Here is an 18710-nt window from a genome sequence, read left to right on the forward strand (position 1 = left end):
CCCCCCCCCCCACCCCCGGCCTCAGTGAGCCGGAGCCCCCGAATCAGCGGCTCCTTTAACCCCGTCCTGTCTGAGCAAAAAACAGACGCCCTCCAGCGACCTACACGCAGAGGCAGGGCCAAGTCCAAAGCTGAGCTCCTGTGAGCTGTGAGAACAAAGAAGAGAAAGGGAAATCTCTCCCAGCAGCCTCAGAAGCAGCAGATTAAAGCTCCACAATCAACTTGATATACCCTGCATCTGTGGAATACCTGAATAGACAAGGAATGATCCCAAATTGAAGAAGTGGACTTTAGGAGCGAGATCTATGATTTTTTTCCCTTTTCCTCTTTTTGTGAATGTGTACGTGTATGCTTCTGTGTGAGAGATCTTGTCTGTATAATCTTGCTTCCACCATTTGTCCTAGGGCTCTATCTGTCCACGGTTTTTTTAAAAAACTTTTTTCTTAATAATTAATTTTAATTGTAATAACTTTATTATACTTTACCTTCGTTCTTTCTTTCTTTCTTTCCTTCCTGCCTTCCCTCCTTTAGACAACGAATCACCCCAAATTGAGGAGGTGGTCTCTAAGAGCAAGATTTATGATTTTTCCCCCTTTACCTCTTTTTGTGAGGGGTATGTGTATGCTTCTGTGTAAGATTTTCTCTGTATAGATTTCCTTCCAACATTTGTCCTAAGGTTCTATCCGTCCCTTTTTTTTTTCTAAATATTTTTAATTCAATAACTATATTATACTTTATTTTATTTTTACTGTATCTTCTTTCTGTCTTTTTTCCTTCTTTCCCTCCTTCCTTCCTTCCTTCCTCCCTCCTTTCTTTCCTTCTTTGCTTCTTCCTTCCTTCCTTTCCTCCTTTCCTTCTTTCTTTCCTCATACTTCTACTAATTCTCTCTACTTTTTCTCCCTTTTATTCTGAGCCGTGTGGAAGAAAGGCTCTTGGTGCTCCAGCCAGGAGTCAGGGCTCTGCCTCTGAGGTAGGAGAGCCAACTTCAGGACACTGGTCAACAAGAGACCTCCCAGCTCCACATAATATTAAACGGCGGAAATCTCCCAGAGACCTCCATCTTAACACCAGCACCCAGCTTCACTCAACGACCAGCAAGCTACAGTGCTGGACAACCTATGCCAAACAACTAGCAAAACAGGAACACAACCCCACCCATTAGCAGAGAGGCGGCCTAAAATCATAATAAGGCCACAGACACCCCAAAACACACCACCAGACGTGAACCTGCCCACTAGAGAGACAAGATCCAGCCTCATCCACCACAACACAGGCACTAGTCCCCTCCACCAGGAAGCCTACACAACCCACTGAAACAACCTTAGCCACTGGAGACAGACATCAAAAACAACGGGAACTACGAACGTGCAGCCTGCAAAAAGGAGACCCCAAACACAGTAAGATAAGCAAAATGAGAAGACAGAAAAACACACAGCAGATGAAGGAGCAAGATAAAAATGCACCAGACCTAACAAATGAAGAGGAAATAGGCAGTCTACCTGAAAAAGAATTCAGAATAATGATAGTAAGGATGATCCGAAATCTTGGAAATAGAATGGACAGAATGCAAGAAACAGTTAACAAGGACATAGAAGAAATAAAGATGAAACAAGCAACGATGAACAACGCAATAAATGAAATTAAAAATACTCTAGAAGGGATCAATAGCAGAATAACTGAGGCAGAAGAACGGATAAGTGACCTGGAAGATAAAGTAGTGGAAATAACTACTGCAGAGCAGAATAAAGAAAAAAGAATGAAAAGAACTGAGGACAGTCTCAGAGACCTCTGGGACGACATTAAACGCACCAACATTCGATTTATAGGGGTTCCAGAAGAAGAAGAGAAAAAGAAAGGGACTGAGAAAATATCTGAAGAGATTATAGTTGAAAACTTCCCTAATATGGGAAAGGATATAGTTAATCAAGTCCAGGAAGCACAGAGAGTCCCATACAGGATAAATACAAGGAGAAATACGCCAAGACACATATTAATCAAACTGTCAAAAATTAAATACAAAGAAAGCATATTAAAAGCAGCAAGGGAAAAACAACAAATAACACACAAGGGAATCCCCATAAGGTTAACAGCTGATCTCTCAGCAGAAACCCTACAAGCCAGAAGGGAGTGGCAGGACATACTGAAAGTGATGAAGGAGAAAAACCTGCAACCAAGACTACTCTACCCAGCAAGGATCTCATTCAGATTTGATGGAGAAATTAAAACCTTTACATACAAGCAAAAGCTGAGAGAGTTCAGCACCACCAAACCAGCTTTACAACAAATGCTAAAGGAACTTCTCTAGACAAGGAACACAAGAGAAGGAAAAGACCTATAATAACGAACCCAAAACAATTTAGAAAATGGGAATAGGAACATACATATCGATAATTACCTTAAATGTAAATGGACTAAATGCTCCCACCAAAAGACACAGATTGGCTGAATGGATACAAAAACAAGACCCTTATATATGCTGTCTACAAGAGACCCACTTCAGACCTAGAGACACATACAGACTGAAAGTAAGGGGATGGAAAAAGATATTCCATGCAAATGGAAACCAAAAGAAAGCTGGAGTAGCAATTCTCATATCAGACAAAATAGACTTTAAAATAAGGACTATTAAAGGAGACAAAGAAGGACACTACATAATGATCAAGGGATCAATCCAAGAAGAAGATATAACAATTGTAAATATTTATGCACCCAACATAGGAGCACCTCAATACATAAGGCAAATACTAACAGCCATAAAAGGGGAGATCGACAGTAACACATTCATAGTAGGGGACTTTAACACCTCACTTTCACCCATGGACAGATCATCCAAAATGAAAATAAATAAGGAAACACAAGCTTTAAATGATACATTAAACAAGATGGACTTAACTGATATTTATAGGACACTCCATCCAAAAACAACAGAATACACATTTTTCTCAAGTGCTCATGGAACATTCTCCAGGATAGATCATATCTTGGGTCACAAATCAAGCCTTGGTAAATTTAAGAAAGTTGAAATTGTATCAAGTATCTTTTCTGACCACAACGCCATGAGACTAGATATCAATTACAGGAAAAGATCTGTCAAAAATACAAACACATGGAGGCTAAACAATACACTACTTAATAATGAAGTGATCACTGAAGAAATCAAAGAGGAAATAAAAAAATACCTAGAAACAAATGACAGTGGAGACACAACGACCCAAAACATATGGGATGCAGCAAAAGCAGTTCTAAGGGGGAAGTTTATAGCAATACAAGCCCACCTTAAGAAGCAGGAAACATCTCGAATAAACAACCTAACCTTGCACCTCAAGCAATTAGAGAAAGAAGAACAAAAAAACCCCAAAGCTAGCAGAAGGAAAGAAATCATAAAAATCAGATCAGAAATAAATGAAAAAGAAGTAAGGGAAACGATAGCAAAGATCAGTAAAACTAAAAGCTGGTTCTTTGAGAAGATAAACAAAATAGATAAACCACTAGCCAGACTCATCAAGAAAAAAAGGGAGAAGACTCAAACCAATAGAATTAGAAATGAAAAAGGAGAAGTAACAACTGACACTGCAGAAATAAAAAAAATCATGAGAGATTACTACAAGCAACTCTATGCCAATAAAATGGACAATCTGGAAGAAATGGACAAATTCTTAGAAATGCACAACCTGCCAAGACTGAATCAGGAAGAAATAGAAAATATGAACAGACCAATCACAAGCACTGAAACTGAAACTCTGATTAAAAATCTTCCAACAAACAAAAGCCCAGGACCAGATGGCTTCACAGGTGAATTCTACCAAACGTTTAGAGAAGAGCTAACACCTGTCCTTCTCAAACTCTTCCAAAATATAGCAGAGGGAGGAACACTCCCAAATTCCTTCTACGAGGCCACCATCACCTTCATACCAAAACCAGACAAGGATGTCACAAAGAAAGAAAACTATAGGCCAATATCACTGATGAACATAGATGCAAACATCCTCAACAAAATACTAGCAAACAGAATCCAACAGCACATTAAAAGGAGCATACACCATGATCAAGTGGGGTTTATTCCAGGAATGCAAGGATTCTTCAATATACGCAAATCTATCAATGTGATAAACCATATTAACAAATTGAAGGAGAAAAACCATATGATTATCTCAATAGATGCAGAGAAAGCTTTCGACAAAATTCAACACCCATTTATGATAAAAACCCTGCAGAAAGTAGGCATAGAGGGAACTTTCCTCAACATAATAAAGGCCATATATGACAAACCCACAGCCAACATCGTCCTCAATGGTGAAAAATTGAAAGCATTTCCACTAAGATCAGGAACAAGACAAGGTTGCCCACTCTCACCACTCTTATTCAACATAGTTTTGGAAGTTTTAGCCACAGCAATCAGAGAAGAAAAGGAAATAAAAGGAATCCAAATCGGAAAAGAAGAAGTAAAGCTGTCACTGTTTGCAGATGACATGATACTATACACAGAGAATCCTAAAGATGCTACCAGAAAACTACTAGAGCTAATCAATGAATTTGGTAAAGTAGCAGGATACAAAATTAATGCACAGAAATCTCTGGCATTCCTATATACTAATGATGAAAAATCTGAAAGTGAAATCAAGAAAACACTCCCATTTACCATTGTAACAAAAAGAATAAAATATCTAGGAATAAACCTACCTAAGGAGACAAAAGACCTGTATACAGAAAATTATAAGACACTGATGAAAGAAATTAAAGATGATACAAGTAGATGGAGTGATATACCATGTTCTTGGATTGGAAGAATCAACATTGTGAAAATGACTCTACTACCCAAAGCGATCTACAGATTCAATGCAATCCCTATCAAACTACCACAGGCATTTTTCACAGAACTAGAACAAAAAATTTCGCAATTTGTATGGAAACACAAAAGACCCCGAATAGCCAAAGCAATCTTGAGAACGGAAAAAGGAGCTGGAGGAATCAGGCTCCCTGACTTCAGACTATACTACAAAGCTACAGTAATCGTATGGTACTGGCACAAAAACAGAAAGATAGATCAATGGAACAGGATAGAAAGCCCAGAGATAAACCCACGCACGTATGGACACCTTATCTTTGATAAAGGTGGCAGGAATGTACAGTGGAGAAAGGACAGCCTCTTCAATAAATGGTGCTGGGAAAACTGGACAGGTACATGTAAAAGTATGAGATTAGATCACTCCCTAACACCATACACAAAAATAAGCTCAAAATGGATTAAAGACCTAAATGTAAGGCCAGAAACTATCAAACTCTTAGAGGAAAACATAGGCAGAACACTCTATGACATAAATCACAGCAAGATCCTTTCTGACCCACCTCCTAGAGTAATGGAAATAAAAACAAAAATAAACAAATGGGACCTAATGAAACTTCAAAGCTTTTGCACAGCAAAGGAAACCATAAACAAGACCAAAAGACAACCCTCAGAATGGGAGAAAATATTTGCAAATGAAGCAACTGACAAAGGATTAATCTCCAAAATTTACAAGCAGCTCAATAACAAAAAAACAAACAACCCAATCCAAGAATGGGCAGAAGACCTAAATAGACATTTCTCCAAAGAAGATATACAGAATGCCAACAAACACATGAAAGAATGCTCAACATCATTAATCATTAGAGAAATGCAAATCAAAACTACAATGAGATATCATCTCACACCAGTCAGAATGGCCATCATCAAAAAATCTAGAAACAATAAATGCTGGAGAGGGTGTGGAGAAAAGGGAACACTCTTGCACTGCTGGTGGGAATGTGAATTGGTTCAGCCACTATGGAGAACAGTATGGAGGTTCCTTAAAAAACTACAAATAGAATTACCATATGATCCAGCAATCCCACTACTGGGCATATACCCTGAGAAAACCAAAATTCAAAGAGTCACGTACCAAAATGTTCATTGCAGCTCTATTTACAATAGCCCGGAGATGGAAACAACCTAAGTGTCCATCATCGGATGAATGGATAAAGAAGATGTGGCACATATATACAATGGAATATTACTCAGCCTTAAAAAGAGACGAAATTGAGCTATTTGTAATGAGATGGATAGACCTAGAGTCTGTCATACAGAGTGAAGTAAGTCAGAAAGAAAAAGACAAATACCGTATGCTAACACATATATATGGAATTTAAGAAAAAAAAAATGTCATGAAGAACCTAGGGGTAAGACAGGAATAAAGACGCAGACCTACTGGAGAACGGACTTGAGGATACGGGGAGGGGGAAGGGTGAGCTTTGACAGGGCGAGAGAGAGTCATGGACATATACACACTAACAAACGTAGTAAGGTAGATAGCTAGTGGGAAGCAGCCACATGGCACAGGGATATTAGCTCGGTGCTTTGTGACAGCCTGGAGGGGTGGGATAGGGAGAGTGGGAGGGAGGGAGGCGCAAGAGGGAAGACATATGGGAACATATGTATATGTATAACTGACTCACTTTGTTATAAAGCAGAAACTAACACACCATTGTAAAGCAATTATACCCCAATAAAGATGTTAAAAAAAAAAAAAAGCAATTATGGGTTTTTTGGTCTTTAGTTTCTCAGTTTTTGTTTTTGCTACATTTTTTTCAGAATTTTAGATTCATAGTTAAATTACTTTTACATTGAGAAATTTTTGATATTAAAAATAATCAGAGTTGTCCAAATTGGATGATCTATGTTCCTATCATGTTCCCAAAACATAACTCTCTTTCTAAACTTATCCAGAGTATGTCTTCATTGTGTTTACTTAACATCCACAACATTCTCATGTTTGAACTATTACATCAGCTACCCTCCTCCAAAAAAACAAAGCAAAATTCTTTCTCAAAATGATATACTTGAGACATGAATTTATAAATAAAAGCCTGCTATCTGAATTTGATGACATACTCATCATGCATGTGACAAAAAAGTAACTAAATAGTAAAAAAAATTAAAGAGGATTTTAATTATATACTTAATATAAATAACTGTATAAAACTAGAAATTCATTTTTGACTCATCAACGTTTCAGAGCTTCACATCATAATGGTTTTTAAAACTACTGACCCCATCCCCAAAAGCACTGCAAACAAAAGCTGTACCTCCCAAGAACTACTTTCCCCATTCTGTATCCTAAGTTTTTCCAGAGTCCAGGTGGCTTCTCAACTGAGATGTACCTTGCCTGAGAACAGGCAATTCACAGAAATATCTACATAATCCTATTATCATCACCAAAAATACCCTTCCTTAAATTTGCCTAAAATAATCCTAGTAAACAGACCTAAGTAAGCCCAAGAGGCATGGGGAAAAAAGAAGAAACAATAAAATCATCATGAGATGCTTTTGATGTGCATATTTTACACATATTCCCTCATTCCCTCAGATTGTTGCTAAATTGTCTAAGAACTTCTTTTTCTATTATTAGGCTGCCAAAATCCTATGGCTTCAATGAGAAGTACAATTACAGTAACAATGACCCTGAGGAAACAATATAAAGCATTCTAACATTTACACTTATAAAAAGTTTTACTTTGTAAATACAGTGGGATAAGAATAATTTGTGCTAAAAACTTAAAATGATAGGGGATAAATATCTTCCAAATTGTGCTTTTTAGGAAAATTATTACATAATTTAGATATCTTTTACAGTGACTAAAAGGTACAAAACACATTCACTTTGTTTATGGTTTCTTCAATAGATATTTATCCATCTCCCATGAGGCACCTAACATTCTATAAAGCTCTGCATGCCAGACGGAGGACACTGAGTATGAGGACAATGTAAGAAAAACAAGGAGCAAGCCTTCAGGTAGACTATACAACTTGGCTGGTGAAACCAAGCTAATGTATAAAAAAAGAGATCAGAAACAATTTGAAAAAAATTAAATGCTAAAGGGGGGAGCTCTGAGTGTGAGCAGAATTATGAGAAAGAAGAGATCAATGCAAGTTGTGGTAACTGAAAAAAATCTTATTTCTTAAAGTTAAATTTAATTAAATAAAATGACAATCATTCCAAATAGATGAAAAAAATGCACAAGAGCAGACAGGGCAGAAATAAGAACACTGTATTTGATAAAAAATACATATGTTTGAAATAAAGTAATAGACACACAAACAGGTATTAAATAGGTAAAACTGTGGAATAGGGTATGTGGAATAGGCTAAGGGATATAAAACACTGAAATATGCCATGGTAAAGAGAGTGTCCACAACTCCAGTCCAGATTGCACTCACAGTTAGCATAGAAACTAAGCTGCCTCAGCTCCAATCAACGATCAACAGCCGATTAAAATTTTTTTAATGTTAAAATTGTAGACGTATGCTCAAACACAAGGTAAGTATCTCAGTGGACAAAAAATAAAACAAACACACAGAGTATAGTTTGGGAACTAAAGTAGATAGAGGCAAACAAGTTCTAATGAGATAATAGGAACCAAAACACCCTACATGTGATAGGTAACAAGAAGCCAGGCCCAGTGTGAGAACTCAGAAAGTTGGCCAAAGCTACTACCCCCTGCCATAAACAACAATTTTTTAAAGCTGTAAACCCAAACAAGCACTGTGTCTGGGCTTGAAGCTTGATCAAACTTTTCCAGGCAGGGATGAATGGGCATTCCAAGCAAAGCATTATTTACAAAAGTGAAAAATTATGGGAGTTCAAGATGGTAGCATAAAAAGATCATGAACTGACCTCCTCCTACAGACATAAATGTACAACCACATATGGAACAGTTCCCCCAGAAAGGGATCTGAAAACTGAATGAACAGAACCTCCACAGCAAAGGGTGAAATAAAAGGACAGCAATGAGATGTGTAGGACAGGCAAAGATATGAAAACCACACCTCAGCTTCAGCAATCCACAATTGGGAGGGACCACAAAGGCATGGATCCTTTCCCTGAGGAATGAGGGATCTGAGCACATCAGGCACCCCAACCCTTAGATCCTGCACAAGAGAGATGAGCCTCCAAAACACCTGGTTTTGCAAACCAACGGGAAATATGTCCAGGAAAGGTACAGGGAATAGAAAACCTGCTCTTAAAGGACTTGCACACAGATTGACTTGATCTGAAAACCAGTGCAAAAACACCAAATTGAAAAGTGCATAAGACCATAGGTGAAGGGGACTCACCTACTAATCTTGAAGCATCTGCCAGAGAGGCAGGAACCAGTTGGAATGCTCCCCACGGGGAGGAGCCATTTATGTGATCTCAGGCTACCTTGCTAATACTGGTGCTGGAAGGCACCACTTTGGAATTCTCCACCAGTGGGCACATCCCACCAGGGGTGAGAGAGCACCTGCCAACCCCCACACCTCAGGTGGGCCTCATAGATGCCCAAGCAACAGCCCCACCCACCAGCACCCCACGGCAGCTGTGGCCCCACAAACTGCATGTAGCCCACATAGGAGACACCCCTCGAGCACCTGGCTCTGGTGGCTAGGTAGGATTGTGCTTCTGAGCCCCATACGACATCTCCTAAATAAAGCCACTCCTTCAAGACTAAGAGAGATAGCTGATATACCTAATACATAGAAACAAACACAAAGAATTAGGCAACATGAGGAGACAGAGGAAGATATTCCAATCAAAAGAGTAAGTCAGAACCTCAAAAAAAGAACTAAACAAAACAGAGATAAGCAATCTACCTGATAAAAAGTTCAAAGTAATGGTCATAAAGATACTAAACAAACTCAGATGAAGAAAAAATTAGCACAGTGAGAACTTCAACAGAGATAGAAAATATATGAAAGTATCAAACAGAAGTTATAACTGAACTGAAAAATATGCTAGAGGGGTTCTACAGCAAACTGGGTGAAGTAGAAGAACAAATCAGTCAGCAGGAAGATAAAACAATGGAACTCACCCAGACAGAGCAAGAAAATGAAGTAAGTATTTTAAAAAGTGAAGACAGGGACTTCCCTGGTGGTCCAGTGGTTAAGAATCCACCTTCCAAAGCAGGGGATGCGGGTTCAATCCCTGGTCGAGGAACTAAGATCCCACATGCCACAGGGCAACTAAGCCCACGTGCCGCAACCACTGAGCCTGTGCATTCTGGAGCCCATGCACAGCAACTACAGAGCCCACGCACGACAACTAGAGAGAAGCCGCCGCACCGCAACAAAAGATCCCACATGCCACAACTAAGACCCGACGCAGCCAAATAAATAAATATCTTTTTAAAATAATAAATAAAATAAAGATGAAAAATGAAGACACCTTAAGGGACCTTTGGGGCAACATCAAGCAGAATAACATTTGCATTATAGGGGTGCCAGAAAGAAAAGAGTGTAAGGGACAGAAAACCTACTTGAAGAAATAGTTGCTGAAAACATCCTTAATCAGGGGAAGGACACAGACATCCAGGTCCAGGAAGCACAGAGAGTTCTAAATAAGATGAACCCAAAAAGACACACATCAAGACACACTATAATTAAAACAGTAAAAATAAGTGATTAAGAGAGAATCCTAAAAGCAACAAATTGTTACATACAAGGAAAACCCTATAACTCTACAAGCAGATTTTTCAGCAGAGCCTTTACAGGCCAGAAGGGAGTGGCAGATCATATTCAAAGTGCTGAAAGAAAAAACTTCCAACCAAGAATTCTCTACACAGCAAAGTTATTCAGAATTGACGAAGAGATAAAGAGTTTCCCAGATAAGCAAAAGCTAAAGGTATTCATCAGAACTAAACTGGCCCAACAAGAAATATTAATGGGACTTCTTTAAGCTGAAAAGATATGGCACTAGTTAATAATAAGAAAACATATGAAAGTAAAAATCTCACTGTTAAAGGTAAATGTATGATAAAGGCAGAGGATCAATCACTTATAAAGCAAGCACAAAGGTTAGGAGACAAAAGTACTAAAAATAACTAAAATTACAATAATTAGTTACAGGATGCATAAAAGAAGTAAAATGTGTCATCAAAAGTAGGAAACATGGGGAGGGAGTAAAAAGATAAAGCTTTGGAATGATTTCTAATTTAAGTTGCTAGCAACTTAAAACAGGCTACTACTTACATAGAATGTTATAGGTGAACCTCACAGTAACCACAAGGAAAAAACTTAAAGTACACAAAAGAAAGTGAGAAAATCTAAACATAACACTAAAAGAAACCACACCAAAACACAAAGGAAAAGAGAGAAGAGAACTACAAAAATAGCCAGAAAACAATTAACAAAATGGCAATAAGCACACACTTATCAATAATTACCTTAAATGTAAATGGACCAAATTCAATATAGTCTTACCTCAAGAAACAAGAAATCCCCAATAAACAATCTAATCTTACACCTAAAGGAACTAGAAAAAGAAGAACAAATGCCAAAATTGGTAGATGGAAGGAAATAATAAAGATCAGAGCAGAAACAGAGACTAAAAAAAGAAAAAAAAACAAGTTCAATGAAACTAAAAGCTGATTCTTTGAAAAGATAAATAAAATTGACGAACATTTAGCTAGACTCACCAGGAAAAAAAAGAGGACTCAAATAAATAAAATCAGAGATGAAAGAGGAGATGTTATAACTAACACCACAGAAATACAAAGGATGTCTCATGATCTATAAATATATGCCAACAAATTGGACAACCTAAAAGAAATGGAAAATTTTTTTAAAACATACAATCTTCTAAGACTGAATCATGAAGAAATAGAAAAATCTGAATAGACCAATTACTAGTAAGGAGATTGAAACAGTAATCAAAAATCTCCCAACAAATCAAAGCCCAGAGCAGACAGATTTACTGGCGAATTCTAGAGCATTCAAAGATTTAATACCTATCCTTCTCAAATTCTTCAAAAAACTGAAAAGAAGGGAAGGCTTCCAAACACATTCTATGAAGCCAGCATTAACCTGATACCAAAAGCAGACAAGGAGACCACAAAAAAAGAAAATTACAAGCCAATATCCTTGATGAACACAGATGCAAAAATCCTCAACAAAATGTTAGCAAACTGAATCCAACAATGCATTAAAAGAAGCATAATACACCATGATCAAGTGGAATTTATTCCAGGGATGAAAGGATGGTTCAACACCCACAAATCAATCAACATGATACATCACATTAACAAAATGAAGGATAAAAATTATATGGTCATCTCAATAGATGCAGAAAAAGCATCTGACAAAATTCAACATCAATTTATGATAAAAATTATCAACAAAGTAGGTAGAGAGGAAATATACCTTAACATAACAAAGGCCATATATGACAAATCCACAGCTAGTATCACACTAAACAATGAAAAACTGAAAGCTTTTCCTCTAAGATCAGTAAACAAGACAAGGATTCCCACTATTGTCACTTATTTTCAACATAGCATTGGAAGTCCTAGCCAAAGCAATTAGAAAATAAAAGGAAATAACAGGTTTCTAAATCAGAAAGTAAAACTGTCACTATTTGCAGATGACATGATACATATAGAAAACCCTAAAGACTACACATACACACACACACACACACGCACACAATGTCAGTACTAATAATATAATAAATGAATTTAGTGAAGTCACAGGGTACCAAATCAACATACAGAAGTCTGTGGCATTTCCACACCAACAACAAACTATCACAAAGAGAAGTTAAGGGACTTCCCTGGCAGTCCAGTGGTTAAGACTCCACACTTCCACTGCAGGGGGCACGGGTTTGACCCCTCGTTGGAGAACTAAGATCCCCGTGTGCCATGGCATGGCCGAAAAAGAAAAAGAAAGAGAAATTAAGAAAACAATCCCATGTATGGCTGCATCAAAAAGAGTAAAATACCTAAGAATAAATTCAACCAAGGAGGTGAAAGACCTGTTACAGTTAAAACTGTAAGACACTGATGAATGAAGTTGAAGACACAACCAAATGGAAAGATATTGTGTGTTCATGGATTGGATGAATTAATATTGTTAAAATGTCCATACTACCCACAGCAATCTACAGATTTGGTGCAATTCCTATCAAAATTCCAACAGCATATTTCACAGAACTAGAACAAATAATTCTAAAATGTGTATGGAACCACAGAAAAATCCCAAATAGTCAAAATAATCTTGAGAAAGAAGAAAAAAGCTTGGAGGTATCACACTCCCTGATTTCAAACTATACTATAAAGCTACAGTAATAAGACAGTATGGTACTGACACAAAAACAGACACACAGATCAATGAAACAGAACTGAGAGTCCAAAAATGTAAACCTATGCATATATGACAATTAATTTATAACAAAAGAGCAAAGAATATACTATGGAGAAAAGATAGTCTATTCAATAATGGGGCTGGGGAAAACCGACAGCCACATGCAAAAGAATGAAACAAGTAACTCAAAATGGATTAAAGACTTGAATGTAAGACCTGCAACCATGAAATTTCTAGAAGAAAACTTCACTGATATCAGTCTTTTTTTTTTTGTCATTTAAGCAGTGAGTTTTATTTTGTTCTTGTTTTTTATGAATTATTTATTTTTAATTGAGTTTTTTATAATTTTTGAGATATATTTGACATATAACATTATATTAGTTTCAGGTGTACAACATAATGATTCAGTATTTGTATATGTTGCAAAATGATCACCACAATAAGTCTGGTTAACATTTACTGATATCCGTCTTAGCAATGTTTCTATGGCTCTGACTCCAAAGACAAGTGAAAGAAAAGCAAAAATAAACAAATGGGATTATATCAAACTAAAAAGCTTCTGTACAGCAAAGGAAACCATCATCAAAACAAAAAGGCAACCTACTGTATGGGAGAAGACATTTGCAAATGTCATATATCGGATAAGGGGTTAATATCTGAAATCTACAAAAATCTCATACAACTCAACAACAAAAAAACCACCAAATCAAAAAATGAGCAGAGGACCTGAACAGACATTTTTCCAAAGAAGACACACAGATGGCCAACAGGCACATGAAAGGATGTTCACGATCACTAATTACTAGGGAAATGGAAATCAAAACCACAATGAGGTATCACCTCACACTTGTCAGAAAAGACAAGAAATAAATGTTTGACAGGGTGTGGAGAAAAAGGAACCCTGAACTAGTGGTGGGACTATAAATTGTGCAGGCACTATGAAAAACAGTATGGAGGTTACTCAAAAAATTAAGACTAGAACTACCATATGACCCAGCTGTTTCACTTCTGCCTATTTATCTGCAAAACACAAAACCACTCATTCAAAAAGATACATGCACCCCTATACATTACAGCATTATTTACAACAGCCAAGATATGAAAAAAAACCTAAGTGTCCATTAAGGATGAATGGATAAAGAAGAAATGGCATACACATACACACACACACACAATGGACTACTCCTCAGCCATAAAAAAAGAATGAAATTCTGCCATTTGTGACCACATGGATGGACCTTGAAGGTATTATGCTAAATGAAATAAGACAGAGAAAAACAAATACCATATGATTTTGCTCATACACAGAATCTAAAAAAAAAAAAAACAAACAAATGAACAAATAAAATAAAACTAAAACAAACTCATAGATACAGAGAACAGATTAGTGGTTACCAGAAGGAAAGGGGGTTGGGAAGTGGGCAAAATGGGTAAAGGGGGTCAACTGTATGATGATGGGCAGCAACTAGACTTGTGGTGGTGATCACTTTGTAGTGTACACAGATGTCAAATCATAATGCTATACACCTGAAACATATAATTCTTAAAAATTTTAAGTGAAAAATTACAAGCAAACTATGTTTAAAACAAAGAACAAGTTAACTAAATTGTGACATACCCAACTCAACAAAACTGACAATTAAAAATGACAAAGGTGGGGGACTTCCCTGTCAGTCCAGTGGTTAAGACTCCACACTTCCACTGCAGGGGGCATAGGTTCAATCCCTGGTGAAGAAACTAGGGTCCCGCATGCCACGCTGCACAGCCAAAAATTTTTTTTCATTTTTTAAATTGTTTTTAAAAGTGACAAGGGTGAAGATTGTGCAAAGAAATTATAACACATGTGATATAATGCTGAATTTGTAAGACAGGCAAAATACAAAGTTTGGATATATTATGATTTCAGTTATGCAAAGATATAAACACAGATTGAAAGGTCACAGAAGACTGATGTGTTTTACGTCAGGGCTATTTTTTGTTATTACTACTTTTCCTCTATGTTGCTGAAAGAATAAGATTTGTGCTGATGATTTAGTTAACCACCTACCCATCTCCTCTCAAAAATTTTTATTAGTGTGGTCATATTTTTTTTTAATTTTCAGATTTTTTTTAATTAAAAAATATTTGGGCTAGCAAAAGATCCAAATGATTAGAGTTATCAAACACCTATCATTAATGCTTAGTGGTGTCAGCCAAACAGATCAAAATTTGAAAACATGGGGGAAAAAGGTTATATGGTATTCAAAGTATTTATTTCAACCAAATAAGAATAGATGCCTGCAACATATTTGGCTACCTTAGGTTGTTGATAATATAAAAATAAATTCCTACTACCAACAACTATAAGATCAACATAAAGCAGCATTAATCTCTCCAAAAACTACTTTCAAAAATCACATACAAGTTTTTGAAGAAGAAACAGCACTTAACTGGGAAAAAAAAAGTTACTATTTACTGTACGCAATACCTTGAAAGGTAGTATCACTATCAAAGAAGTTTTAACAACATGAAGTTTCTTTAAAATGCATTTTATCTATTTCAGACTAGTTGTTTATTAAATACTTTAAAAATCTACTTGTGAGAATCATAACTACACTGCTGTAATCCAAAGCAACCAATAGCTATGTCTTCCAATTATGACTGAAAATCTAATAGCAAAGAAAAACAATCAAAACAAACATCTAGTAGCATATAAAAAACACCTATTTTATAGATGAATAACAAAAGTTTTTCTAATATCTGCTGATATACTGAGTCAGAGCTTCCAAACTCAACATTTTCTCCCTACATATAACTCTCCCCCTACATATGACTTCACTACAGAGAAGGTCAAGCAGGAAGAGAGCAATAATTTCATTGAGAACATAACTCAGTTTTACAACCTAATTGCTACTAAAAATAAAGAAACTCATCTCTAAATCATACCTATCTTCAAAGCACTAAAACCAACTAAAAGGATAACTAGTCTTTGCACACAGAAGAGATGTAGTAAATGCTTAATAAGCAAATGCACAACCCATACCACTCTAGCTGAAACTAGACTGGGAACAAGGCAAACCAGCAGAAGCTGAGTTAGTAACACATTAATTGCCAGAAAAAGGTGAGTTGACTAGAAATAAAATATTGCTTTTACGAAAATCTTTGAAAAAAAATTCTTGTAAGATACTAAACACACCTTATACTTAGCAAAATTATTTCTGAAACTGGAAAGGATACAAGTATTAGAAATTAAATGACATACAACCTCAAAACCTTGGAGACTTACAAGACATCGACAAGGATTTCTTATAAAATGTAACTTTCAGCATTGATTTTGTCACTGTTTCATCCTCCTCCCACCATAAAGACCAATTAGGAAAATTTTCACAAATTCAATAAGTTTGAAAAGCCATCTATTATATTCAGACCTTAAGAAGGGTGTTTTTGGGACTTCCCTGGTGGCACAGTGGTTAAGAATCCGCCTGCCAATGCAGGGGACACGGGTTTGAGCCCTGGTCTGGGAAGACTCCACATGCCCTGGAGCAACTAAGCCTGCATGCCACAACTACTGAGCCTGCGCTCTGGAGCCCACAAGCCCCAACTACTGAGCCCACGTGCCACAAATACTGAAGCCGGCACACCTAGAGCCCGCGCTCCGCTAAAAGAGAAGCCACAGCGATGAGAAGCCCACACACCACAATGAAAAGTAGGCTCCACTCGCCGCGACTAGAGAAAGCCCGTGCACAACAATGAAGACCCAATGCAGCCAAAAATAAAACAAATAAATCTATCAAAAAAAAAAAAAAGAAGGGTGCTTTAAATACATTACCTGATCCTTGTACTATAAATGAATAATCAAAGATTTCTTAGGGCCCTCACTACCTCTTTCTTACTATTAAGAACTAAGAACTTTGCACATACAGATGAACTGAAAAGGTATATTTGCAAATGACAATTTTCTTATTTCATGGAAAGCATTCCAGGGCTTCCAGGGAATTTTCATGTTCAACCTCTTAGCTTACCATACACTGTTAGGTGATCTCACTTATTCCCTTAACTTTACTTATCCCCCAATGCAGACAAAAATAAAATTCTAAATCTAATCCAGATCTCTGCTGAACTTCAAATTCATATTTTCCTTTCCTGCTAAATATCTCTACCAGAGTGCCGTGAAAGCACACTACAGTCATTTTATTCAAAACCAAATTCATTATCTGTTCTCATAAACCTTTTATCCATCTGCATTCTCTACCTGAACTTACAGAAACATCACATACCCATCTTGTTTAAATCCAAAGCATTACCTTTAACTCCCCTCTTTCTCAACCTTCACATCCAATCACCAAGTTAACTGAATCACCTACATAAATTTTGAATCTATCCTTTCTTCATCTCCTTTGCCATTAACTCAGTTCAAGACTTCATCATCTCTCACCTGGACTATAAAAGAGAGACTAACTGATTTCCCAAAGCACCTCAAATGAATCATTTCCAAAATCAAACCACTTATCTCAACCCTTTACCACCCCAGGGAAAAAGTTTTCTTTTCCTCCTATGTTCTCTAGCTTAGTTAATAATAATCCTCATTTATTTAAAACCTCAGCTAAAGTCTAACTGAACTCGAATTGATATCTGTACACCAATGTTCATCGCAGCATTCACAATAGCTAAAGGGTGGAAACGACCCAAATGTCTATCGATAGATGTATGGATAAACAAAATGTGGTATATGCATACAGTAGAATATTATTCAGCCTTTCAAAGGAAGGAAATTCTAATACATGCTACAACATGGATGAACCCAGGAAGCATTAGTCTAAGTGAAATAAGCCAGACACAGAAGGACCAATATGTATGACTCCACTAATATGAGCACCTAGAATAATCAAATTCATAGAGACAGAAAGCAAAACAGTGGTTGCCAAAGGCTGGGATAGGGGGAATAAGGAGTTGTTTAATGGTACAGAATTTCAGTTTGGGAATGATAAAAACATTCTGGAAATAGATAGTTGTAATGGTTGCACAACAATATGAATGTACTTAATGCCACTAAACTTTATACTTTAAAATGATAAAAATGCTAAATTTCATGTTACAATTTTTAATTTTTTTAAAATTTTAAACCTAACTGAATCTCAAGTTAATGCTATAGCCACACAAAGAAGATAATTATTTCAAGTGTTTTAAGAACACAATGTTTTGACTTTATAGCCTTAGCGAGCTATAGTATAAGGACAAAAAGAACTGCTAAAAAAACATTAGTAAAACTGATTCAGTAAGCTTATTAACAGTAATATTAGTATTGTTATTTTAAAGCTATGTTATATATATTTTTAGGAAAAAATAATTATGTTAACGTTAAGAGCCAAGATGTTCAGTATAAAATTTCAAAATACAAACTCAAAGAAGGAAAAAAATACTTTAATTTGAACTCATGTTGTTTTGCTTTTTAAATCTGTCCATATGTACGTGTGTGTGTGTATATATATATCCTAGTTGTTATCTTAAATGCTTAAAAGCAATGACAACACAGAAGCAATGAGAACCCTAAGTGCCCAGACAGTGGTATTTAAATAGCATTCCCCATTAAAAGGAACCAGGAC

The 18710-nt window shown here is 36.5% G+C and overlaps 1 protein-coding gene across 3 annotated transcripts in view; it reads right to left on the reverse strand.

The window, feature by feature from the left end:
- The window catches only part of EEA1 (early endosome antigen 1), a 139595-nt gene that overhangs the window by 100308 nt on the left and 20577 nt on the right, over positions 1–18710 (reverse strand). The gene's annotated exons all lie outside the window — the stretch shown is intronic.

The sequence above is a fragment of the Monodon monoceros genome, unplaced genomic scaffold, assembly GCF_005190385.1.
Source record: "Monodon monoceros isolate NGI ecotype Baffin Bay Population unplaced genomic scaffold, NGI_Narwhal_1 Super_Scaffold_6, whole genome shotgun sequence".
Taxonomy (NCBI): Eukaryota; Metazoa; Chordata; class Mammalia; order Artiodactyla; family Monodontidae; genus Monodon; species Monodon monoceros.